Here is a 26,217-nt window from a genome sequence, read left to right as displayed (position 1 = left end):
CGAGCCATGCAGCTCCAGTGCTCTGAACTGCTGTCCGAGACTTACTGGTTTGGAATCCACTGCGCGAACAAACTGATCGAGATGGCCCCACAGATTGCCTATTTGGTTTAAATCCAGGGAGTTTAGTGTCCAGTGGAGTACAATGCTCTTCAAACCACAGCCTTACGCTGTGAGCTGTGTGACACGTTGCATTGTCCTGTGGTCGATGCTATCATGCTGAGGACAAAAGGGGTGGACGTGGCTCCAAAGACAGATGCATGATCTGTTTACACATTGTACTTTCCAGAATGACGAGATCGCCCATGGAACGCCACGAAAATATTCCCCAGACCATCAGTCTCCCTCCTTCGTCCTGTACTCTTCCAACAGTTGTGTCAGGGTGTCAGCCACCTGTCGAATAGAGAATACAACATAATTGATTGGAAAAGGCCACCTGCCGTCAATCAGATCGCCCAGTTGCGGTACTGGCATCCAACTTCCAGCCTTCGTCGGCGATGTACACAGTCAGCATGGGTGCCTGAACTGTGTGCCTTCTGTACAGGTCGCTGAACGGTCATACACATCAGATAGTTGGTATTCCCTTGTTTCATCTGGCTGGTCACTTGCTCACAGGTTCCACGTTTATTCGCCCGTATACACCGCCACAGCTGTTGCTCACCCTCCACTTTATGATCTTTAGCGTCCCACCGTTCCTCAGCACCAGTTTTCTATTGCGACGTTTTGCCAAGCGTAGTACGCTTTATGTATGGCGGCATACGAACAGTTTATAAACTTAGCAGTTTCGGAAGTGCCTCCACCCTTGGCCTGAAAGCCAATGATCATGTCCTGTTGAACGTCAGATAAATCACTCCGTTTCCTCATTATGATGACGACTACACTGTGTTCCACGTCCCCTTCACGTGCTTTATACACCTTCCACTATTAATGTTGCCACTTACCATTTATGAGTGTTTATTGAAATTGATGTTGAACACAGATGGCCGGCCGGTGTGGCCGTGCGGTTCTAGGCGCTTCAGTCTGGAACCGCGTGACCGCTACGGTCGCAGGCTCGAATCCTGCCTCGGGCATGGATGTGTGTGATGTCCTTAGGTTAGTTAGGTTTAAGTAGTTCTAAGTTCTAGGGGACTGATGACCACAGATGTTAAGTCCCATAGTGCTCAGAGCCATTTGAACACAGATGAGACGCCCGCCAATCCCGCTGGGCAGAACAGGTAATAGGGCTGTGGAAAGGTCCAAAGTGTTGAAGTGAGTTTCTGCTTCTAATTGTCATTTATTGTAATTTAACAACTCTTCAGGGCTGAAGGCCTCCAACAAGAAAACTTAACAAGACAAAAATCCAATTAAGACAGCAATAAAATAATTCAAGAAACAACAAACGCAAAGTGCAATACAAATGGTTGAGGGCCACAATTAATTTCCAAAATTTCAAAATATTTTACCATAGACCTCTAAAGGCAGAAGGCCAAGATGTTTAACAACAAGACATCTTAAAAATCAACAAGATAAAAATCCAATTAAGATAGCAATAAAATAATTTAATGAAACAAAATATACAAGGTATAATACCAATGGCTAAGGGCCACATTCAGACTCCAAAATTTCAGAATAGATATCCATAATCTTTAAAGGCGGAAGGCTGCAGTGTTTAAGGTTGAACGATAAATTTAAAAAGTAATTTTGCGACATTTTAAGAAACAAACAATAACCATAAGCCTAAAATTTAAAATAGCTGACAACAGATAATTAAACACCGGTGGCACTCAGAAGGCCTCCTGGGAGGTCGGTCTGCCCTCGTTCACTTAGGTGAGACACCTGGTGAGCCCAACTATACTTGATCCATCGGAACCCACCCGGTAGGGGGGGGGGGGGGGGCAGCCACGGACCGACCGCCACAACAACTTGCTTCCCGTCAATCAGTACATGCGAATTCAGACCAAAAGTTACGAGCATCAATATCCACAATCAAATACATGTGTGTACCAAGCTGCCAAAACTACACAACAACATGCTGGCAGCAGCGACAGGAGGGGAAAGGACACTGCTTAAAATTACGTTAGCGGCCAGGGCAGGTAACCAGAACACTAATGGCCACAAGGCAGAAAAAATTCCGCTGATATACTTGAACAATAGTAAATTAATTTGATTAATTCCACTTGACGGTGGCTATTTTGACCACTTAAAACACTCGTTGCTCACAGGAAAACTCCGCACAACTAGCCGCAGAATGCCGACAACATCAAAAATAGTCGTCAGTAGAAATAAGGACAACTACACACACAACCTGACAAACACTTGCACGACGACCTCAACGATACCCAACAGTAACTAAACACACATGAAAACAAATCGGGAGTGGATGCACAAACTCACACAGCCTACTCATGAACGATCGGCGAACCAAAACGCTTCGTCTGGTATGGCGACCGACCGACGATCCACCAAGACCGTGGCCCGGCTCAAGTAATGCATTGCTGACTGGTCGGACGAGCCATGTCGATGCAGACCTCACTGCTGCTCCAACCCGACTGCCCTAGTGCCACATCGCCACTCGGACTGCCAGGTTTGGACTGCACTCCAGACGCGTTCCAACTGACTGGCAGAGCCGAACTCGCCACGAACTCCACGAGGGGATATATCGATACGAGCTGCTAATGCCGCTCACGGTCAGGCAAAGCAGCAACTCAGTGACAGTAGTAATTTAAATTAACGTAGTTAGGTGGAAGTACGTCGAAAATAGGATGTGAAGTACATTATGGCGGGAACATGAGCCACACACGCCTCAACAGATGATAGTCGCATTAGTGTTACTAGGCGCGTATTCAGGAATGTTAATATTATAGGGTTGTTTGGAAAGTTAATGTTGAAGACTAGTAAGGCATCTGCAGCACAGTTCCCTCGTTATGTTTTCTACTCTCATGCAGCATGCCTCTAGCTGAAGAAGAAATTACAATATAGTTTACCTGCCATGGAAAGAAGAGAAAACTATTGTCATAAATATGCCATAATTTCTGGGCTATTCCTTAATTCAGATAAACATGCGACCCTTAAATTACTCCCTCTGTATGTTGCAGTCCCAATTATCAAATTTTCTGTTGATCTGATTCCCGTGACTCTGCCCTAGGATGTCATCCTCCATCGAGCTTCAATGTCTTTCTTCTGGTTATTATTTACAGCCTGTCTACTTCGCGCTTCTGCATATTTGCTTGCAGTTGATGTGGAGTTCTCTTCGCCGTCGTAACCTCACACCTTTCCTGATCGCCTCCGAATTCTATAGGATAAACAAAACTCAACTACCTCTTACTTATGCCATCCATGTCTTATCTTTTTACTGCAATTTCCCATACATTTCCGTCTTCTATCAAAATGGGGAGGGCTTATCTTTCTCGTTCTAGTTCTTTATCCATCATGATTGACTTCTGACCTAACTTCACAGTGATGGCTAAGCTGTGCGTCTCAAAACGCCAATTGTAAACTGTGGCCTCTCATGCTCTGGAAAATACTTTCACGTTGCTATCCGTCCAAACTTGTAATCGCCTTACAGTCAGCGAAGTTAATCTGGGCTACTTCACCCCTCCAAACATTAAACTGTGTAGCCAATCTCTTAGATAACCTCCACGTGCTGTATAGAATTACTAACCATCTGAAATCGTCTGTAGTGTGTATTGCACTAGCGAAGAACGGTCTGCACAACCATCTCAAATAAGCGATAGTGTCCTTGCTGTAGCTAACGAAATCTACAAAATCATCCCTAATACGCAACAGTGGTCCTACACCTGCCAATACCTTCTACATCAATATTCCAGGACCAGTAAGAACATGCATAAATTGTGTCTACTACCTGAACTTCAACCAAGATACAACAAGAAGAACCATTTCCCCATGACCATCTCCAAGTGTGGAGAGACATCTTACCATTCGTGAGAAGGACACTAATTAATTAAAATCTTGATTCCTCCCTCCACCTTGGAAGAAATCAGTCAATCCACCAAAACCCCTATTCACGCCAACAGCACAGATTAATCAGAATCTCAAAGCTCTTCCTCTATGTGAGAGTGGATCAATCAAATCACAACAACCAACACATATCACACAAACTGAACATCGATTTTCTGTTCAACAGCTTCAACACACTGTCAACGTCTTGAAGACATAACTCAAGCTATGAAACTCTGTTAGAAGACACTCTCATCGGATCTGCCTCTCAGACTTTTCGTCTCTCTAATACAACTCAACGTATGTCGCGAATTAAATCATTTTATGAGCTGTAGATGGTAACTAATATAAATCACTCTCTCTACAAGCATGCACCTACAACTAGCTACGAGTGGCTGTGCACGCTATATTTATGATGCTCGACTCTTTGATCACGTGCAGGCAGAAAAAAATCGCAACACCAAAAGTAAAGTAACGAAATTTCAGGAATACTGTGATATCTCACATCTATACAACCCTACTGGTTTCTTCAAATTGGCAATGTCAGATGCTGATGGGGGTCGCGTGGGATCGTACACACCCAAAGCAACACGCTCACTGAGCCACACCTACAGTCACTCCGCACCACGAATGCCCTCTGCCGCCACAGTACAGGGTAGCCCGTGGCAGACACACAGCCCCTACACACCTCCAGCCTCTTCACTGAGAGATGCAGACGCCGCATAGTCATGGCTATGACACCATCGTTGATGCTGTAGTGCAGGGAGCCTCTGCCTTGTTTACATTGAGTGAAGGACTCAATTTCTTGTTGCATTATTTGAGTCTACATCTACATCTACATCAATACTCCGCAAGCCACCTGGCGGTGTGTGGCGGAGGGCACTTTAGGTGCCACGGTCATTACCTCCCTTTTCTGTTCCAGTCGCGTATGGTTCGCGGGAAGAACGACTGTCTGAAAGCCTCCGTGCGCGCTCTAATCTCTCCAATTTTACATTCGTGATCTCCTCTGGAGGTATAAGTAGGGGGAAGCAATATATTCGATACCTCATCCAGAAACGCACCCTCTCGAAATCTGGCGAGCAAGTACACCGCGATGCAGAGCGCCTCTCTTGCAGAGACTGCCACTTGAGTTTGCTAAACATCTCCGTAACGCTATCACGGTTACCAAATAACCCTGTGACGAAACGCGCCGCTCTTCTTTGGATCTTCTCTATCCCCTCCGTCAACCCGATCTGGTACGGATCCCACACTGATGAGCAATAGTCAAGTATAGGTCGAACGAGTGTTTTGTAAGCCACCTCCTTTGTTGATGGACTACATTTTCTAAGGACTCCCTCAATGAATCTCAACCTGGCACCCGCCTTACCAACAATTAATTTTATATGATCATTCCACTTCAAATGGTTCCGCATGCATACTCCCAGATATTTTACAGAAGTAACTGCTACCAGTGTTTGTTCCGTTATCATATAATCATACAATAAAGGATCCTTCTTTCTATGTATTCGCAATACATTACGTTTTTCTATGTTAAGGGTTAGTAGCCACTCCCTGCACCAAGTGCCTATCCGCTGCAGATTTTCCTGCATTTCGCTACAATTTTCTAATGCTGCAACTTCTCTGTGTACTACAGCATCATCCGCGAAAAGCCGCATGGAACTTCCGACACTATCTACTAGGTCATTTATATATATTGTGAAAAGCAATGGTCCCATAACACTCCCCTGTGGCACGCCAGAGGTTACTTTAACATCTGTAGACGTCTCCCCATTGATAACAACATGCTGTGTTCTGTTTGCTAAAAACTCTTCAATCCAGCCACACAGCTGGTCTGATATTCCGTAGGCTCTTACCTTTTTATCAGGCGACAGTGCGGAAATGTATCGAACGCCTTCCGGAAGTCAAGGAAAATAGCATCTACCTGGGAGCCTGTATCTAATATTTTCTGGGTCTCATGAACAAATAACGCGAGTTGGGTCTCACACGATCGCTGTTTCCAGAATCCATGTTGATTCCTACAGAGTAGATTCTGGGTTTCCAAAAACGACATGATACGCGAGCAAAAAACATGTTCTAAAATTCTACAACAGAACGACGTCAGAGATATAGGTCTATAGTTTTGCGCATCTGCTCGACGACCCTTCTTGAAGAGTGGGACTACCTGTGCTCTTTTCCAATCATTTGGAACCTTCCGTTACTCTAGAGACTTGCGGTACACGGCTGTTAGAAGGGGGGCAAGTTCTTTCGCGTACTCTGTGTAGAATCGAGAGATACAGGCTAAGTAGATCTTCTGTTTACTGTGTTATCTTGTACGCTAATGATTTCTGTTCCTGTACAGCTTTTCCTACGATGACAGTTAGCATACTGCTCTTCAGCCCATATCCACTTACCATTGTGTATAAGATTGTACATAACAGATAGATGTGCCTACGTAAGACAAATAAATGATTAATACAGCAAATGTGAAATGCTGGTACATTATTAACTGGTGTAACCACAAGAATGTGGAATGCAAGCAAACAAACATGCATGCATTGTGTTGTACAGTTACCGAATGTCAGTTTGTGGGCTGGCGCTCCATGTCTGCTGCGCTTGATCGGACAATACAGGAATGATTAACGCTGTTTGTGGGTGACATTGGAGTTGTCGTCCAGTGATCTCCTATAAGTTCTGCATTGGAGACAGATCCGCCGATTGTGTACGACAAGCCAACATGTCAACACTGTGTAGAGCATGTTGGGTTACAACAGCGGTATATGGGCGAGCGTAATCCTGTTGGAAAACACCCCCTGGAATGCTGTTAATGAATGACAACACAACAGGTCGAATTATCAGATGGCCGATTTGCAATCAGGATGCGTGTGGCAACCATGAGAGTAGTCCTGCTATGATACGAAAACACCCCCTGACCATAATTCCAGGTGTCGGTCCAGTGAATCTAGCATGCAGTCAGGCTGCTTGCAAGCCCTCACTTGGCCACCTTCTCAACGACATGCGACCATCACTGGCACCGAGGCAATCAGGAAACAACGAATCTCCAACCTGCCCTCCAATTTTAACTCGCAAATGGTGGTGCTTTGGGGTCAGTGGAATATAATCTACTCAGCGTCTGGCTCAGAGCTGTCCTCTATGAAACCAACTTATTACAGTTGGTTGTGTCATTGAGGTGCCAACTGTTGCTGGAATCACTGTTTCAGACGCAGTACAGTGCACTAGAGCCATACACTGAACACAATGGTCTCCCCTCTCGGTAGTGCAATGTGGCCGTCTGGAGCCCAGTATTCTTGCGACCGTACATCCTCGTGACCAGCGCTGCCAGCAGTCATGTTCAGTGGCAACATTCCTGCCACGTATTTCTGCAGTATCGCAGAAGGAATATCAAGCTTCTCTTAGCACTATTACACGACTTGGGTCGAAATCATGCGGTGTTGATAATGGCGTCTTTGTCGCCTTAAAGACACGCTTGACTAGCATCAACACAACACGCCCAATCTCAAACTAAAGCTCACGAAGAGCGAGTGTTCAGAGTAAACCTCGTTTGCATCCTCATAATGGGAATATTAGTGCCACAATTGTACGAATGGCTCGAAATTTGAACAGACATTATCTTTCAGATGTAGTAATATGTCTACCAACTTTCGTTTATGTCGCACGACTCCTTCTTGTTGCAGTTTTCGTCTCTCAGTGTATTTCATCATCATATTCACAGCTATCCTGGCTGTGTGCAGACAACCGCAGAGATTTCTACGTAGAATGTCCTTCATATCTCTCCTTGAAGTTAGTGCTCTATACCGAATAACATGGCAGAAACAACCATTTATTTTAAAACTATTTGTCATGAGAAAACAGATATTTTTTAGGTAAATATGAAGTGGAAAAGGTGAACCTAGGTCTGATGTAAGAGAAGGTCTGATGATCCTAATCAGAGCAGGTTAAGTAAATAAAATAAACACAAAGGAAACAAATAACCCCACATGACGTCAAAATGAGACAATGGAGACTGCGTCAAAAACACTCGCTACACACCTCTGTGGCAAGCTTGTTAGTTCACAGCTAACACATCAACAAAAACTACTATGTACACACATGTTTAGAAAGAAACATATTCAAAGGACATGTAAGTTAGTATGTTCTGCAGAAATGGGTCACAGTGCTGCGCCTATCGTTTCACCATATCCCACACATTTTCGATTGCCAAAAAGTCTGATGATCTGGAGGGCCAGGAAGAAAGGCTGACATCCTGTGGCACCAAGAATGCGCATTTTCGTGCAGCAACATGCGGTCGTGCATTGTCTTGCTGAAAAATGACGTCTGGGGTATTGTGGAGAAAGGGTCATTCGCATAGGTCACACTGGCATGGTGCCCTGAACATGCACCAACTGTGATTTAACGCTGTACACAACAGCATTGAATACCAAACGGCATTCAGCTGGCACTGTGCGTCTTGTGTGAATGCAGTCAATATGATGTTGCTCCCCCTGTCTGGGGCGAACCTAAATGCGGCCATCATTTTGAAACAAATCGAACCTGGATTCGTCCAAAAACACTATCTGATGCCCATCCTGACCACAATGACGTCTTTCCATATACCACTGCTGTCTGGCATATTTCTGCATATTCGTCAAAGGTAGGTGGAGAAGTGGACAATGCGCACGTAACACATGTCGTAATAAATGTGACGGTCTGTCTGCCCTGATAGCGTACGATGTGCTACACTGTTCCACCAGAGCCGATAACGACGCAAGTTGCACTTGCAATGCCGTTCGGATGAGATATCAATCTTCTCGAAGCATGGTATGGGTGATGCCACTTGACCCATCTTGTCGTGTTCTACGGCATTCCGTGAAACATTCAGCACACACTCGTTGCACTGCCGAAACACTTCGTCCTACACGAGCAGCAATTTCCCGGATGGATACATCAAATTCTCTCATGCCAACAATGCGCCCTCCTCCAAACTCGCTGTTTTGACATAACGGTTCGCGCATACGTCTGCGAGGTATCCTGGACGTCTGCTGAAGTCATACTGATTCATTACCTTCGGTTTATAGCGACAATGAGAGCCACAGGCACATTTTACTGGTAGTGATATGGATGTTGATCTTGAACACACGAGCCGCTTTGGGTCAAATGCTAATCACTTCTGAGCACATACTAATGTAGATGCCCTTTGAATATGAACGTCCTATCTCTAATCGTCCAAGGTGCTCTGCCTTTTTTCTGAACATGAGTGTGCACTAATCTGACTTACAGACCAAGACTCGCTACACAAAATAACATGAAATGAAAAATCATTCTCGAGTCAATATTCACAGCAACTATCTTAACTGTAAAAATGTAAATGCCGTGTCGCTAGGGCCACCCATCGGGTACACCGTTCGCCTGGTGCAAGTCTTTCGAGTTGACGCCACTTCGGCGACTTGCGTCTCGATGGGGATGAAATGATGATGATAAGGCCAACACAACAACGAGTCTCTAAGCGGGGAAAATCTAAGACCCAGCCGGGAATCGAACCCGGGTCCGTAGATATGACATTCCGTCGCGCTGGCCACATATTTTTATTTTACGGAGAGTACATATATATACACAAAGCAAAAGTTCTTCAAGGTACCAGTTAAACATATACAAATGAGTGTTAGGTAAACAAATTATTAGAATAACATTAAATACAACAAAATAGAACATATTCTGTTTTCCTTTTTTTTTGTTCTTTTTTTTTGTTTTTGTTTAAAAATTTGTATTGAACAAACTAAAAGTACATATATATTCACCATGCAAGAGTTCTTCAAGGTACCATTTAAAAATATACAAATGACTGTTAGTTAAACAAAAAAAATATTAAAAAAGAGAAACGTTAAATACAACAAAATATAACATATTCTGTCTTCTTCCTTTTTTTAAAAACAATTGTGTTTGTTTTTGGTCTATGCATGAGAACGTGGATAAGTGTGTTGCATCATGTGACAGGTAGGCATGGTACACCCCAACTTTGAGGGGGGTCAAGGAAGACGCTGCGGAGATAACCGGCAAAAGTTTGTCGGTAAGATGGTTTTCGGGTGAGGGTGCTATGCGTGGTCACAACTTTGTACCAGAAGTCAAGGACTGTATGCGGACCACTCTGAAAGAGACATTCTAAAGCTTGTCCTCGAAACCAGATTAGGGTATGGTGTTTAGCAAGAGGGTAGTGAAATGTCTGAGGCAACAACAGGAAATCCGGGGTTACCGTCGTTGGCGGGGCACGGAGGTATAAGCCCACGATTCGTTGGATGAGGAGCCATACGTTTTGTTTCAGGGGGGCACGTAAGACGGTGCTCGTCGGTGTCTTCGAGCTGACAGTCAGGGCAGAGTGGGGAGGTGGCCAGTCCTATGCGATAAAGTCGACTATTAGTCGGGAATTTTCCATAGACTAAAACATACCAGAGTGCAGACACAGACGACGGTAAAAAGGGTGCATGCACACACCCCCAAACCGTGCGCCAGTTAATGTCAGGATGCTGTAGCACCATGGGGTCGCAAGGGTTGGACAGCATAAACAAACGATAATAATCTTTTGTACGGGGAGGATGGGTGACTGGAAGATAGGCCCGAACGTAGCTGAGTTCTATGAAACAATTGGCGACGTAGTACAATAATGGAGAAATAGGTGCCACATTGGTCGGTGGATCGAGAGAAGCTGGTCGGAGGATATCTAAGAGACTGCGTGTTAAGGACGGGACCGGCCCCTGCCAGTGCCGCAACAGAGTGTGGACAAAGAGTGCAGAAGAGCGTGCCCGCACGTTGATGAGTCCGAGGCCACCTTTTGCAGGAGGCAGTGTTAGAGTGTTGTAGCGGACTTTGAAAAGTCCTCCTGCTGACACGAAATATCCAAAGGCTGATTGGATGCGGCGGCCAAGGAGTAACGGCATTGGGAGGATCTGGGCGACGTGTACGAGTTTAGGGGCGACATAGTTGTTGACATAGGACACACGTTGGAGTTGGTTTAAGTTACGGTGCACTTGACCACGGACATGGTGCCGAATCGACTGCAAAAGCCGCCGGTAAGCCAGGACCACTGTGCGGTGTGTGGAGCTCGTAAATTCGATACCCAAGTAACGAAGGGTGGAACTGACTGGGAGTGGGGTCGGCACCATAGCCGGGAGGCCGCGCCCAATGTGCATCATAGTCGATTTACGGACATTAAGAATGCTACCAGAAAGACGTCCATACTGGTGGATCCATTGGATGGCGTCATTGAGTTCCGTGGAGGAGCATGTGAGAAAGAGGAGATCGTCCGCATAAGCCCTACAGTGAAAGGTGTGGTCACGCAAAGTGAGGCCCTGCAGTCTAGAGGTAAGTCCAGTGATGAGGGGCTCAAGTGCAATGGCATATAGTAAAGTAGACATAGGGCATCCTTGACGCACAGAGCGGCGTATAGGAATCGGTCCTACAAGCCTCCCATTGACTTGTACCATCGAGACCGCGGGAAGTAGTAACCGGCGAATGGCATCGACAAAAAGCAATGGGAACCCCATACGTGTCGCCATCATGAGGAGGAATGGGTATCGAACGCGATCAAAGGCACTCGTGAAATCGACGGATACCAGTGCTGCACGAAGGCGACAAACCGACGCCAGTGTAATGAGGTCACGGCATTCTCCTAGGGCTTTTTGTAAGGTGGCCCCACAACCACGTGCAATCTGCTCAGGTGAGAGGACCGTAGGTAAGACGGTGCGTATGCGCGCTGCTAAGAGGAGTGCATAGATGCAGAGACATGAGACCCTCCCTTCGGTTTAGGCACAGGTAGAAGAATGCCAGTGACGAATTCAGGTGGAATTGGGAAGGACGGAGTAAAGAGTTTCTGAATCATTTCCGTCCAGCGAGGAAGCATTAACGTTGTGAACGCCCGGTAAAACTCCACTGGGAGACCATCTGATCCGGGTGATTTGTTCTTGGCCCCTTTGTTGATCGCATCTACCACCTCTTCTGCGGTGATTGCAGACATCATGGACGTTGACTCGGCTACGGTGAGGGTCCGATCAGGGGAAGGACGGATATCATCAGGAATGGGCGTCGCCATCGGTTCATCATCATAAAATTGGCGTTAATGTTCAGCAAAGGCAGACACGACTGCCGCCTGTGTTGTGTGGTGAACACCATCGGAGGTCGTGATGTTGGGGACGAAAAGCTGACGTCGACGACTATGGTCGGATGCGGCATGGATTGTGGATGGGGTTTCGTCGTGGAGGAGGTCTTGTCGTCGGGAACGCACCACGACACCATGCAGTCGTGCACGTTGAAGAGAGAGAGGAGACGAGCTTTAGTACGTTGTCGTTCCCTGTGGGTGTCTGGTGATGGAGAGAGCGCATCGAGCTCACGGAGGACGGCGTAGTGAAAATTTGAGGTGTCTCGATGCCATGCTGCTGCTTCCTTGCCACATTGTATGAAGGTCTTTCTGATCGCAGGTTTGGCACATTTGAGCCACCAATGGAACGTTGATGTGTACTGCGGAAGGCGTCTTTCGCAAGACGCCCATGTAGTGGCAATACATTGTCGGCAGTGTGGATCATTAAGGAGGGAGGTATTAAGCTTCCAGTAACCTCTGCTGCGCCACACTGACTGAGGTGGCAGAGCCAGGGAGCAAATGGTCCGAAAATGCAAGGGGCCATCGTTCAGCTTGGGCGACTTCATTGCCGAGGTGAGTAGAGACATAAAACCGGTCCAGTCTGCTCGCAGAATGTGCTGTGTAATGGGTAAAACCGGGGGTATTGCCATGAATTTTCTCCCAAACGTCCACTAGACGAAAATCTTTGATTAAGGTGAGCAGCGCCGGGCATGGCGAATAACCAGGCATTTGGTCCGGCGGATGGAGGACACAGTTGAAATCGCCTCCCACGATAAGGCGATCATAGCGTCCAGAAAACAGGGGCGCCACGTCATGTCCGAAGAAAGTGGACCGCTGCCGACGGTTCGTGGAGCCAGACGGAGCGTAGATATTGATGACGCGCGGTGTCGAAGATGGTAACAGCCATGCCTCTTCCACAGGGAAGGATTGTCGTGTCCGTGAGTGGGATTCCTTCGCGTATGTAGAAAGCCACTCCACGCCCTGATGGATCACAAGTGGACGTGTATGAGTCGTAGCCGTAGACTGGTGGTAGTGTGGCAACGCGTACTTCCTGAAGAAGGGCGACGTCGACGTCAGAGGCCCGGCATGTCACATAGGAGTTGCAGCTTGGGTGCAGTGCCGATCATGTTGATGTTCAGTGTGGCAAACCGGTACGTTTGTTTCAGTGGTGGTGGACGCGCATCTACCATCACCAAGGGAAGTAAGAGGAGGGCACCGACAGGAAGTCCCGCCCCATCAGCTGCAATGCCTCGCTTTTGATGTTAACAGGCAGCCTCGTTCGGTGGAGGCAACTCATCCGGAGGAGGGGGCGTACCTTCCTCAATGTCGTCGGCCCATGCTCCTGTGCCGGGGGTCTGTCCAATGTCCATGGGAATTGCGTCGTGGTAAGAGAGATCTGGAGTTGTTGGCGAGGAGACAGGCGTCTCAACCGGCGCACCGATCGTTACATTGTGCGTGGCGACCTCCATAGTGGTCCCGTCCTGCGAAACGTCTTCTTCATCGTGAAAGTTGTCCGCCGACCTCTGCGTGGAAATGTCGGCTGCTTGGGTGTCGTCTTCGTCGTCGCGGGTGGCAACGCTCTGATAGCCCGTGGGTGAACGGCGACGGCGTTTGCGCCTACGTGGCGAGCGTTGTTTGCGCACGTGTTCCTCAGTGTCGGACGACGGCAAGGAGGAGCGTCGACCTGGTTCGAAGGCGTCGGTGGGTACAATGAAATTGTCAAACAGGTGCTGTGAAGATGTACTGGTCTCCTCAGCGTCCGGTGCGGGAGCCTGTTCGGCGGCAAGGGTGTCAGGTGGGACGTCTGCACCGTCCGTTGGTGACTGGGACGGTGGGACGTGCCGATCGGAAGGACCGGGCGACGGACTGGAGGAAACTAGACGTGGCAAGAGCCGCTGCGTAAGTAACCGGTAGGGCGGTCATCGTGGGTGTGACGGACGCTTCCGACAACGGGAGCTGCGCGACACGTCGTTGAATGCATTCAGACCGTAGGTGACCTTCTTTCCCGCAACCGGAACAGGTCCGAGGTTGGCCGTCGTACATTATAATGGCACGGCAGCCTCCGATACGTAGATAGGAAGGTACGTGTTTCTGCAACTCGATGCGGACCTGTCTAACACCGTTTAAAACTGGGTAGGTCTGAAATTGGACCCATCGTTCGGCAACATGTTCCAGAACGTTGCCATAGGGACGGAGCGCCTCGATGACGACGTCTGCAGGTAGTTCGAACGGCAGTTCGAAGATCCTTATCGTCCGTGTGCCGAGACATGCGTGATCGACGGTAACGGGTCCGACGTTGCCGTCGGAATGACAGAAGCGCAGCCCTCGTTTTGCCTCTTGAAGCACCTTGTCGCAAGCCGCATCGTTCATCATTTTGACGTAGACGGTACTGCTAACTATGGACAAGTGGATACCAATTAGATCCATTGGTGGTATTTTAAGTTCATCGCGTATAAATCGTTCTACCTCCAGGGCCGTGGGTCGGGCGAAGTCGGAACAAAAGTTGAAACGTAATGTCTTCTTCCGATAGTTGTGCGCCATGGTGGTCTAGAAGGAAAACGGCACTTAACAGCGGCCGAAGTAAAAACAAACACACCGTGCGCGCCTCGCCCGCAGCGCTCTGGCGCGTGACCGCCTCGCAGCACTGCCGGCAGCAGACTGCCACTCAGCTACGACGGACGGATATCTTAACTGTAAATAAAGCAGAATTACAGCACTTTCCATTTCGCTCTTTATCTCTCATCATTCGACTCACGGCTTCTAATTCATGATATGGTGCTATCCAGATGTCTCTGACGATTCAATTTCAATCGCAGTTTGGTGTGGAGAGCGAAATACTCTATACAGCCATTGGAAAGCGTGGAAAAGTTCCTTAGAAACAATATTTCGTTTTCTCGACGCCTTGTAAGCCGATACCACAACTTTCTGTCCCACATACAGTACGATTTATTTTGATTTAATTTTATTTATTTACGGGTCTAGTACCGTAGGACCAAAATGAGAAGCAAATCTCCTATGACATGGAACGTGTCAGTACTTGAAATTACATCATAATTTCTCTAGTTCTTTTTATCAGCGATTTTGCACTATTCTGTTGCTCTTTTTCGATTATTTAAAGCCAAGTCAACAACTGATGAATGACGCATCTTCTACTCCTCTGACCACACTGCTGATACTTTAATTAAATTGGAAGTTCCTTGTTCCTCAGGTTACGATGATGATGTTTGGTTTATGGAGCGCTGAACTGCGCGGTTGTCATCGCCCACACAAATTCTCAATCGTAACTCAGTTCAATCTCGCCACTTTCATGAACGGTGATGAAATGATGAGAACAACACCAACACCCAGTCCCCAGGCGGAGAAAATCTTCAACCCGGCCGGGCTCGCGTCACTCAGCGATACAGAAAGCCATACCGTACGTAGGTGCAACCACAACGGAGGGCTATCTGTTGAGAGACCAGACAAACATGTGGTTCCTGAATATCGGCAGCAACCTTTTCAGTAGTTGCAGGGGCAACAGTCTGGATGATTGATTGAATTGCCCTTGTAACATAAAAAAATGGCTTTGCTATGCTGGTATTGCGAATGGCTGAAAGCAAGGGGACACTACAGACGTAACTTTTCCTGAAGGCACGCAACTCAACTGTTTGGTTAAATGATGATGGCGGCCTCTTGGGTAAAATATTGAGGATCTCTGGCGGGGACTACTCAGAAGGACGTCATTGTCAGGAGAAACAACACTGGTTCTACCGATCGGAAAGTGGAATGTCAGATCCCTTGATCAGGCAGGCAGGCTACAAAATGGGAAATGGATAGGTTAAAGTTAGACCTAATGGGAATTAGTGAAGTTCGGTGGCAGGAGGAACAGGACTTACAGGACTTCCGGTCAGATGAATATAGGGTTACAAATACAGTGTCAAATAGGGGTACTGGAGTAGTAGGTTTAATAATGAATAAAAAGAATAGGAAAGTGAATAAACTACTACGAACAGCGTAGTGAACGCATTATTGTAGCCAAGATAGACATGAAGCCCACACCCACCACACTGGTACAAGTTATTATGCTAACTAGTTCTGCAGTTGATGAAGAAATTCAAGAAATGTATGATAAGATAAAAGAAATTTTTCAGATCGTTAGGGGAGATGAAAATCTGATAGTCATGAGGGACTGGAATTCCACAGTAGGAATTACACAGGAGACGTCGTCGGTGAATGGACTGGGTGAAAGGAATGAAAGAGGAAGCCGCCTGGTAGAATTTTGCACAGAGCGTAATTTCATCATAGCTAACACTTGGTTTAAGAATCGTGAGAGAAGGTTGTTTACGTGCAAGAGACCTGGAGACACCGCAAGTTTTCAGACTGATTATACACACATCAAAAAAAGTTTTGCATCACCTTGGATCCAAGAGTTCCGGAACTGTAGTTCCGGAATTGGAATAGATATCAACATAAACATCATTTCCGCTCTTTTTATTGCTCATGAAAACCACACTTTGCATGTTGAACCACCATACAGAGAGATCTTCAGAGGCGTTGGTCCAGATTGCTGTACACACCAGTACCTCTAATACCCAATAGCACGTCCTCTTGCATTGATGCATGCCTGTATTAGTCGTGGAATACTATCCACAAGTTCATCAAGGCACTAATGGTCCAGATTGTCCCACTCCTCAATGGCGATTCGGCTAAGATCCCTGAGAATGGTTGGTGGGTCACGTCGTTTATAAAGAGCCCTTTTCAATCTATCGATAGGGTTCATGTCTGCAGAACATGTTGGCCACTCTAGTCAAGCGATGTCGCTATCCTGAAGGAAGTCATTCACAAGATGTGCACGATGGGGGCGCAAATTGTCGTCCACGAAGGCGAATGCTTCGGCAATATGCTGCCGATATGTTTGCACTATCGGTCGGTGGGTGGCATTTACGTATTGTAGAGCCGTTACGGCGCCTTCCATGACCACCACCAGCGTACGTCGGCCTCACATAATGCCACCCCAAAACAGCAGGGAACCTCCACCTTGCTGCACTCGCTGGACAGTATGTCTAAGGCGTTCAGTCTGACCGGGTTGCCTCCAAACAGTCTCCGGCGATTATCTGGTTGAAGGAATATGTGACACTCATTGGTGAAGAGAACGTGATGCCAATTCTGAGCGGTCCATTCAGCATGTTGATGGGCCCATCTGTACCGCACTGCATGGTGTTGTGGTTGCAAAGACGGAGATCGCCATGTGCGTCGGGAATGCAGTTGCGCATCATGGAGCCACAGTTTGAGTCGTAACACGACGTCCTGTGACTGCACGAAAAGCATTATTCAACATGGTGGCGTTGCTGTCAGGTTTTCTCCAAGCCATAATCCGTACGTATATATCATCTATTGCGGTAGTAGCCCTTGGGCGGCCTGACCTAGGCATGTCAACAACAGTTCCTTTCCCTCAGTATCTCCTTCATGTCCGAAGAACATCGTTTTGGTTCACTCCGAGACGCCTGGACACTTCCCTTGTTGAGAGCTCTTCCTGGCATAAAGTAATAATGCGGACGCGATCGAACCGCAGTATTGACCGTCTTAGGCATGGTTGAACTACAGACAACAGGAGCCGTGTGCCTCCTTCTTGCTGGAATGACTGGAACTGATTGGTTGTCGGACCGTCTAATAGGCGCTGCTCATGCATGGTTGTTTACATCTCTGGTCGGGCTTAGTGACATCTCTGAACAGTCAAAGGGACTGTGTCTGTGATACGATATCTACAGTCAACGTCTATCTTCAGGAGTTCTGGGAACGTGGGTAATGTAAAACTATTTTTGATGAGTATGCAATTGTCAGACAGGGATTTGGGAACCAGGTTTTAAATAGTAAGACATTTCCAGGGGCAGATGAGGCTTCCGACCACAATTTATTGATTACGAGTTATAGATTAAAACTGAAAAACTGCAAAAAGGCAGGAATTTGAGGAGATGGGACCTCACTAAACTGAAAGAACCAGAGGTTGCAGAGAGTTTCAGAGAGTGCATTAGGGAACGACTGGCAAGAACAGGGGAATGGAACGCTGTACAAGAAGAATTGGTGGCTATGAGAGATAAAATAGTGAAGGCAGCAGAGGGTCAAGTAGGTGAAAGACGCGATCTGGTACAAATGCTTGCATAACACAAGAGTTATTCAGTTTAGTTGAAAGGAGAAAATGTAAAAAGGCAGTAAGTGAAGCAAGCAAAAGCAAATGAAACGTCTAAAAAATGAGACCGGCAGGAAGTCCAAAATGGCTAAGCAGAAATGACTAGAGGATAAATGGAAGGATGTAGAAGTATACATCACTAGGGATATGATAAATACTGCTTACAGGAAAATTAAAGAGACCTTTGGAGAAAAGAGAACCACATGTATGAATATCAGAAGCTCAGATGGAAACCCAGTCCTAAGCAAAGAAGCGAGCAGAGAGGTGGAAGAAGTATGTAGAGGGAGACGTACTTCAGGGCAATATTATGGAAACAGAAGAAGACGTAAAGGAATTTGACAGAGCGCTGAAAGATGTAAGTCTAAACAAGGCTCCGGGAATAGATTTCTTTCCTTCAGAACTACTGGTAGCCTTAGGAGAGCCAGCCATGAAGAAACTCTTCCACCTGAACAATATTGGTGAGACATGTGAAACACCATCAGATTTCAAGAAGAATGTAGTAATACCAATTCCAAAGAACGCAGGTGCTGACGGGTGTGAAAATTACCGAACTATCAGTTTAATGAGTCACCGCTGGAAAATAACAAAACGAATTGTTTACAGAATAATGGAAAAACTGGTCGACGCCGACCTCAGGGAAGATCAGTTTGGATTCGGGAGAAATGTAGGAGCCCACGAGGCAACACTAACCCAACGACATCTAACAGAAGATAGGTTAAGGAAAGGCAAACTTTTATACCATTTGTAGACTTAGAGAAAGCTTTTGACAATGTTGACTCGAATACTCTCTTTCAAATTCTAAAGGTGCCAGTGATAAAACGCAGGGAGCGAAAGGTGGCAGATGTCAGTTATAAGAGTCGAGGGGCGTTAAAGGGAAGCAATGATTGAGAAGAGAGTGAGATAGGGTTGTAGATCGTTCGCAGTGTTGTTCAATCTGTATATTGAGCAAGTAGTAAAGGAAAGAAACAGAAAATTGGAGTTGGAATTATAATTCAGGGAGAAGAAATAAAAACTTTGAGGTTTGCTGATTCTGTCATAAATACCAAAGGACTTAGAAGAGGAGTTGAACGGAATGGACACTGTCTTGAAAGCAGGATATAAAATGAATATCAGCAAAAGTAAAACAAGGATAATGGAATGTAGTCGGATTTAATCAGGTGATCATAAGTGAATTAGATTAGAAAATGAGACACCTAAAGTAGTAGATGGGTTTTTTCTATTTGGGAAGCAAAATAACTGATGATAATAGAAGTAGAGAGATTATGAAATGTGGACTGGCGATGGCAAGAAAAGCGTTTCTGAAGAAGAGAAATTTGTTAAAGTCGAGTATAGATTTAGATGTCAGAAAGTCCTTTCACAAAGTATGTTCGTGGAGTGTAGTCATGTATGGAAGTGAAACATGGATGACAAATAGTTTAGACAAGAAAAAAATAGAAGCTTTTGGAATGAGGTGCTAAAGAAGAACACTGAAGATTAGGTAGATCGATCACATAACTATTGAGTGGGCACTGAATAGAATTACGGAAAAGTACAATTTGTGGCACAACTTGACTAGACGAAGGGACCAGTTGGCAGGACACATTCTGAAGCATTAAGGGATCACCAATTTAGTGATGAAGGGAAGTGTGTGTGGTATAAATCGTAAAGGGGCACCAAGAGATGAATACAGTAAGCAGATTCAGAAGGATGTACGTTGCAGTAGTTACTCAGAGATGAAGGGGACTGCACATGATAGAGTAGCATGAAGAGCGCATCAAACCATTCTTCGGACTGAAGACAACAACAGCAACAACAACAACGAAATAAATACAGTTTGAATCCGTTGTTCCCTTAACACCTTTACCCAAAATATAGACCTAACTGGCGGCCCATTGCCGGATATTTCTTTATCAACTAACCCAGCCTTACTCTAGTAACGCTTCTAAACAACAGGCGCAAGTGCTATCCCTTTGTCCTTGTATTGTGCCATGAATATATTTAGATTTTAATTTGATGGTTACCAAAATGTATGCAAATTCCTGTATGATCTCTGGATTGGCCAAATAGGTCAGTTCTCACAAGGTCTCGTAATCTACACACAATTACGCAGTATATCATGGCTGCATAGCACACTGGCGCTGACTTTGCCTTTTGGCAGATAATTTATGTTACTTTGTCAACGCCTGACATATCCTATTTAACATAGCAGTAAAATGAAATGGCTCTTTCAGTGTCTGAAAACATCTGCACACTCTAAAATGTTCATGTGCTAAGTGGAAGCCACTAACCGTCTACAGCCCTACATGTGAACAACGGGTCGTCTCTAACGAAATAATATCGAGCCAGGGCAACACATTCCCCTTCATTCCACTGATTTTTATGTCCTTTAGTTTAGGGTCCTTATCTTGTTGTCACACAATATGTTCAAGTCACCGTCATGTAAGTCTGAAGGCTACATCTTTCAAGTGAAACAGACTGAAATTCCTCACTTGTGTGTCCCCTTCATCACAGCGTGGTAAACAGTCGAGTGCCCGTAGCAAGGCATTCACAATTATATTCTGTTTGCCTGAGACATATTCAGTAGTAAAACAGAACTAATGCAAAGAGTGCCCAACGAGCAAATCTCCCATGAGTGAGCTTGGCAGGCATGAGGAACTGCAATGCTCGATGGTCCGTTTATACCTTCGTTGTTCTTCCAAACAAGTAATATCTAACTTCCGTAAAGAAGCCATGCAATGGCCAAGGCTTCCCTCTCTATAACAATAATTACGTTCGCACCTAGTGATGAGGTGACTAGTAAAATAAATTGTCTTCCAAGATAAGTTGATCTCCTTCGGTTTCTTGAAACAATGTCACCTGAAGACCGGTTCCTGAAATGTCAGTCATAATATAGAATGGTTAGCAAAGGTATGGGTGAGCCAAAATAGGTTTAGTAATCAGTGCCTTCTTAACACTATCAAATGAGCTAGTGCCTCTTGGGTCTGATTCGTAGGCTCATCATTTTCAGTCAGTCTGCATAATCGAGGAGTCGCAAAATTTTCGATTCAAGAAATCGTTACAGAAATTCATTAAACCTTAGAAAGCTCCCACTTGTTTCTTACTCTTGGGTCCTGTGTATCCTCCAGTCACATCGATTGTCTTTGGACCACGTTGTATCCAGTCTGGTGATATGGTATGTCCATCCAAATAGTGACTTCACCAGATTGACTGTCACACTCTCTCGTTAAACCACACTAACAACTGATGGAGAATATCTTTATGTTCATACCATGACTTCTCTATCATTAGAATGTCGTCAACGTTCAGGGTAACTTTGGATTTCAGCTCGTCTATAACGACAGCATCAAGTCCACGTATAAATACGGCAGAAGATACATTGAGGCCAAAAGGAAGACGTTTGAATTTGTAATACTATCCATAGCAGAAGAAGGGGGTGTATTGACTGCTTCAAGGGTGTAACAAGATATTCCAGTAACTGTTCGTAAGTCAAAGAGGATAGCTTACCCCATAATATTTCTGTAGTATCTCGTCCCAACTCTTTAGCCTGTCTGTTTCATGTAAAATGATGGTGTTTACTTGCCTTGAGTTAAAAACTAGGCGGACCACGAGAAAGGGGCTGTTGTATGAACTCATGTTTCCCTCAGTTATCGCTTCCCTTATCTTATCTTGGATTTCTCGTTCTACATTTTCCTTGTAAGCTAAGGGAATACGATAAAGTCATACAAAAACACTATTGATGACCTTTTTGCTCAAGATTCATAAACAAATTCCTTAATTTCGCCTGCAGCCTCAGAGAATATTGTCGCAGCAGAATTTGAGCAGCACCGTGGTGAAGTGGTTATGATACCAAACTGTTGCATTGAGGCTCGTGAGTTCAGAATTCATCTGGACTGAACAATTTTAATTTCTATTTTCGGTTCGAGTACATTCTAGAAGCATTTGTTAAGTGAAGTTAGTGTTCGTCATTCATCTCATTACACCTTCATTTACGTGACATTATTCTGGTTGAGGTGCTGGGTATTGGAACTTGAGATAGCGCACGTTATCGACGACACAGTATACCCCATCAGGCCACGACAGAGCCGCCGTTTACGTGGCGAGAAACTCGAGTTCGAGTCATATTCAACAGATCGCAATCAATCGGAGACAGAAGAAGAAGAGGACGTTACGATGACAGCATCGTGTGCCATCACATGAGACATCCTTCTGTGTTCTCTGGTGATGATGGCCACGATCCAAACAAGTGGCTGAAGGTATATGAGCGTATAGCCAAATTTAACAAATGGGATTACACCGTGTGTTTGGCTAACGTATTTTTCTACTTGGAGGGCACTGCCAAGCAATGGTATGAGAACAACGAGGAGACGTTCATAGGCTAGGAAGTATTCCAGGCGGAACTGTGCAAGTATTTCGGCGACAGAAGTGCAACGCTGAAGATAAATTAAAATGCAAAGCACAGCGTCCAGGGGAGCCTACAGCATCCTACATTCAAGACGTCTTCGGGATATGTAAAATAGTGGATCCTGGAATGAGGGAGGAAGATAAGTTTGCACATCTCTTGAAGAGTGCTGCTGAGGACATGTATCAAGCCTTACTCCTGAAAGAGCTTTCGACAGCAGATGACTTCATAAAATAGTGCCATTATATCGAGACAGTGCATCAAAAAAGAATTACACGCAAGAAGTTAGAACAGCTTCCCAACGTAGTATCGATTTCCCAAGTGTTCTTCAGAGAGGACGTTCAGAAGGCATTTGGATTACACTGCGAGCAAAAAACCGACACGCTTCAAGAGGTCATGAGAGAGGAAGTGGAACAAACATTGAACCCAATCTCTCATCCTTCATTTCCCCACGCCAGAAGAAGCAGACCGATCTTAGCCAATGCCAGTTCCGAGACGACGAAGATGAACAAGAAGATGTGGGTGCAGGACGACGTAGGTCACGATCGCTGCAAGCTAGCCGCTGGACAGGACGTTCCCCAACACGCCGATCAACATCTCCATCGCCGTTTAGAAGCTCTAGCCGATTACCTAGCCGCCGCAACCTGGAAAACTAAAGGGTGCCACCTTCCTTGGAGGTGAGGCTGCCGAAGAGAAAAATCCTCCCCCGTCGATCACTACAGAAATGATATCAAACTACGTCGATATCTTCATGGATGGCCGACTAGCCCAAGCTCTTGTGGACTCTGGAGCATCATATTCTGTCATTTCGGACAAGTGCCGTCGCGAGTTGCAGAAAACTGTATTCGTCGACAGCAAAACATCTCTTCTGGAGGTGGCTAATGGGAAATACGTAAAACCTACAGAAGACGTACCATTCGTGTGGGCATAAGTGACCATACACAGCCCTTACAATTCATCGTCTTACAAGAGTGTCGTCATGACGTCATTCTCGTATGGGACTTTTTGAAAGCTTCTCAGGCAATGATAGACTGTGGTCGCTCGAAGATTATGCTAAATGAGATGAGATACGGTGTACAGGATGATGCGCATCCGAGTGTGTGGAGACTATGTGTACTGGATGAAGTGATCATTCCTGCAGTCAGCGATAGAAAGGTAACTGTCATGTGTCATGCCATTCATTAGTCCATGGATTTTGTAGTGGAATGTAAGAGAAGCATACCACTGAAGCATAACTTGGTCATCCCAGCTTCTGTTGTCCCGTTTAAGAACGGATTCTGTGAATTGTGGATAGTTAACTGTAGCCGAGAACTGCAGATCCTTCCAAGACGCATGTGCATAGCAAATGCTGAGCCGTTAACTGCAGAACAGCTGAGCGTCATAGAAACCTCCCATGCCGAGTCTGTGGGCGAAATTACCGCTACCACTACGAGACAAGATCTTCTAGCTCGACTATCACCAGATCTCACTAAGGGACAACAAAAGAAGCTACTTGCCATTCTTCTAGGGTTCTCTGAATGCTTCAATCCACAGGTGAAGATCAAATCAGACAAATCGACAGTGAAGCACCGGATTAGCACTGGAGACCATCAACCAATAAGTCCGAGAGCATACCGTGTCAGCAACGGAAAGTCGAATAATTCACGACGAGGTAGAGAAAATGATGAAGAATGACATCATTCAGCCTTCGCAGAGTCCATGTTCGTCACTAGTGGTTCTCGTCAGGAAGAAGGATGGCAGTTGACACTTTTGTGTTGATTACAGGAAGATTAACAAGATAACTAAAAAGGACATTTACCCTCTTCCACGAATTGACGATACACTAGATTGTCTGAAATCGACAGTGAAGCACCGGATTAGCACAGGAGACCATCAACCAATAAGTCCGAGAGCATACCGTGTCAGCAACGGAAAGTCGAATAATTCACGACGAGGTAGAGAAAATGATGAAGAATGACATCATTCAGCCTTCGCAGAGTCCATGTTCGTCACTAGTGGTCCTCGTCAGGAAGAAGGATGGCAGTTGACACTTTTGTGTTGATTACAGGAAGATTAAAAAGATAACTAAAAAGGACATTTACCCTCTTCCACGAATTGACGATACACTAGATTGTCTGAAGGGGGCTAAATTGTTCTCAACCATGGACATGTACTTGGGATACTGGCAAATCGAAGTAGATAGGCTAATCGTGAGAAAACTGCATTCATCACCCCCCGAGGGCTTGTATGAGTTTTAGGTAATGCCGTTTGGTTTGTATAATGCACCAGCAACTTTTGAGCGGATCATGGATAATCTTCTAAGGCACCTGAAGTGGACGATGTGTCTTTGTTACTTAGATGACATTATAGTGTTCTAAGAGACATTTGACGAACATATAAAAGTGACCCCAACAAGGCGAAGTGAAACTTAATCCAAGAACGTGTCTCTTTGGAGCAAAAGGAATCAAAATACTTGGACACCTTGTGTCAAACGGAGGTGTGCGGCCAGACCCAGAAAAGGTGAGATCTATAACGGAATTTCCTATTCCTAAGAGTATTAGAGATGTGAGAAGCTTCTTCGGATTATGTTCTTATTACCGTCGTTTTATCAAAGCCTTTTGTATCAAAGCCAGGCCACTCCAAGAGTTGTTAGAACCTGATGCTAAATTTGTCTGGGGTGGTGCTCAACAAGATTCTTTCGATGTGTTGCGAAAATCTCTGATGACTGACACTGTACATGGTCTGTATGATGAGAGAGCACCTACAGAACTATACACAGATGGCAGCGGATATGGGACAGGTGCTGTTCTGGTTCAAATTTCGGATGGAAAAGAGATGTTTATAGCCTATGCTTCTAGGACGCTTACAAAAACCGCAAGAAACTACAACTACAGAAAGAAAATGTCTTGCTGCGATCTGGGCCATGTACAGATTTCGACAGTATCTCTATGGAAGGCCATTCACAGTTGATACAGACCATCATTCATTTTGTTGGTTGACAGGTCTTAACGATCCAACAGGACAACTCGCCAGGTGGAAACTACGTCTTCAAGAGTATGACATTAGCATAGTATACAAAAGTGGAAGAAGACATCAAGATGCCGACTGTCTCTCAAGAAACCCTGTGCAAGACCATCAAGACTTGGTGAAGTCACTGTCTCGCTGCACTCCAGGATCTCTCTGCTGAGCAGAAGAAGGGCGCCAAGATATCTCAAATTATACGCTTGCCTTAAACCGGTCAGATGATTTGAAAGGGAAATTTAACGTAGTTAACGGATTACTTTGCAAGAAAAAATTTGATCCGTTTGGAAAGAGGTGGCTACCAGTGATTCCTAAGCACATGCCCTCAGACGTTCTACAGATATTCCACGAGACACCTGAGGCCGGACGTTTAGGATTTAATAAGACATACGATACGATCCGCAAGAGGTTTTTCTGGCCATGTTTTCTTTATGAGTTTCCGTCACTATGTGTCGCACTGTCGAGAGTGCCAGAGGAGAAAGGCAGTTCCTCAAAAACCAACTGGCCGACTCATACCAATTCCACCAGCCGAAAAGCCTTTCCAGCGTGTTGGGACTGATCTCCTCGGACGATTTCCAACGTCTGCTAGTGACAATAGATGGTTTATTGTTTGCACATTATCTGACACGCTATGCCATT

The sequence above is a fragment of the Schistocerca piceifrons genome, chromosome 7 (assembly GCF_021461385.2).
Source record: "Schistocerca piceifrons isolate TAMUIC-IGC-003096 chromosome 7, iqSchPice1.1, whole genome shotgun sequence".
Classification (NCBI taxonomy): domain Eukaryota; kingdom Metazoa; phylum Arthropoda; class Insecta; order Orthoptera; family Acrididae; genus Schistocerca; species Schistocerca piceifrons.
This window is presented reverse-complemented; position numbering follows the sequence as displayed.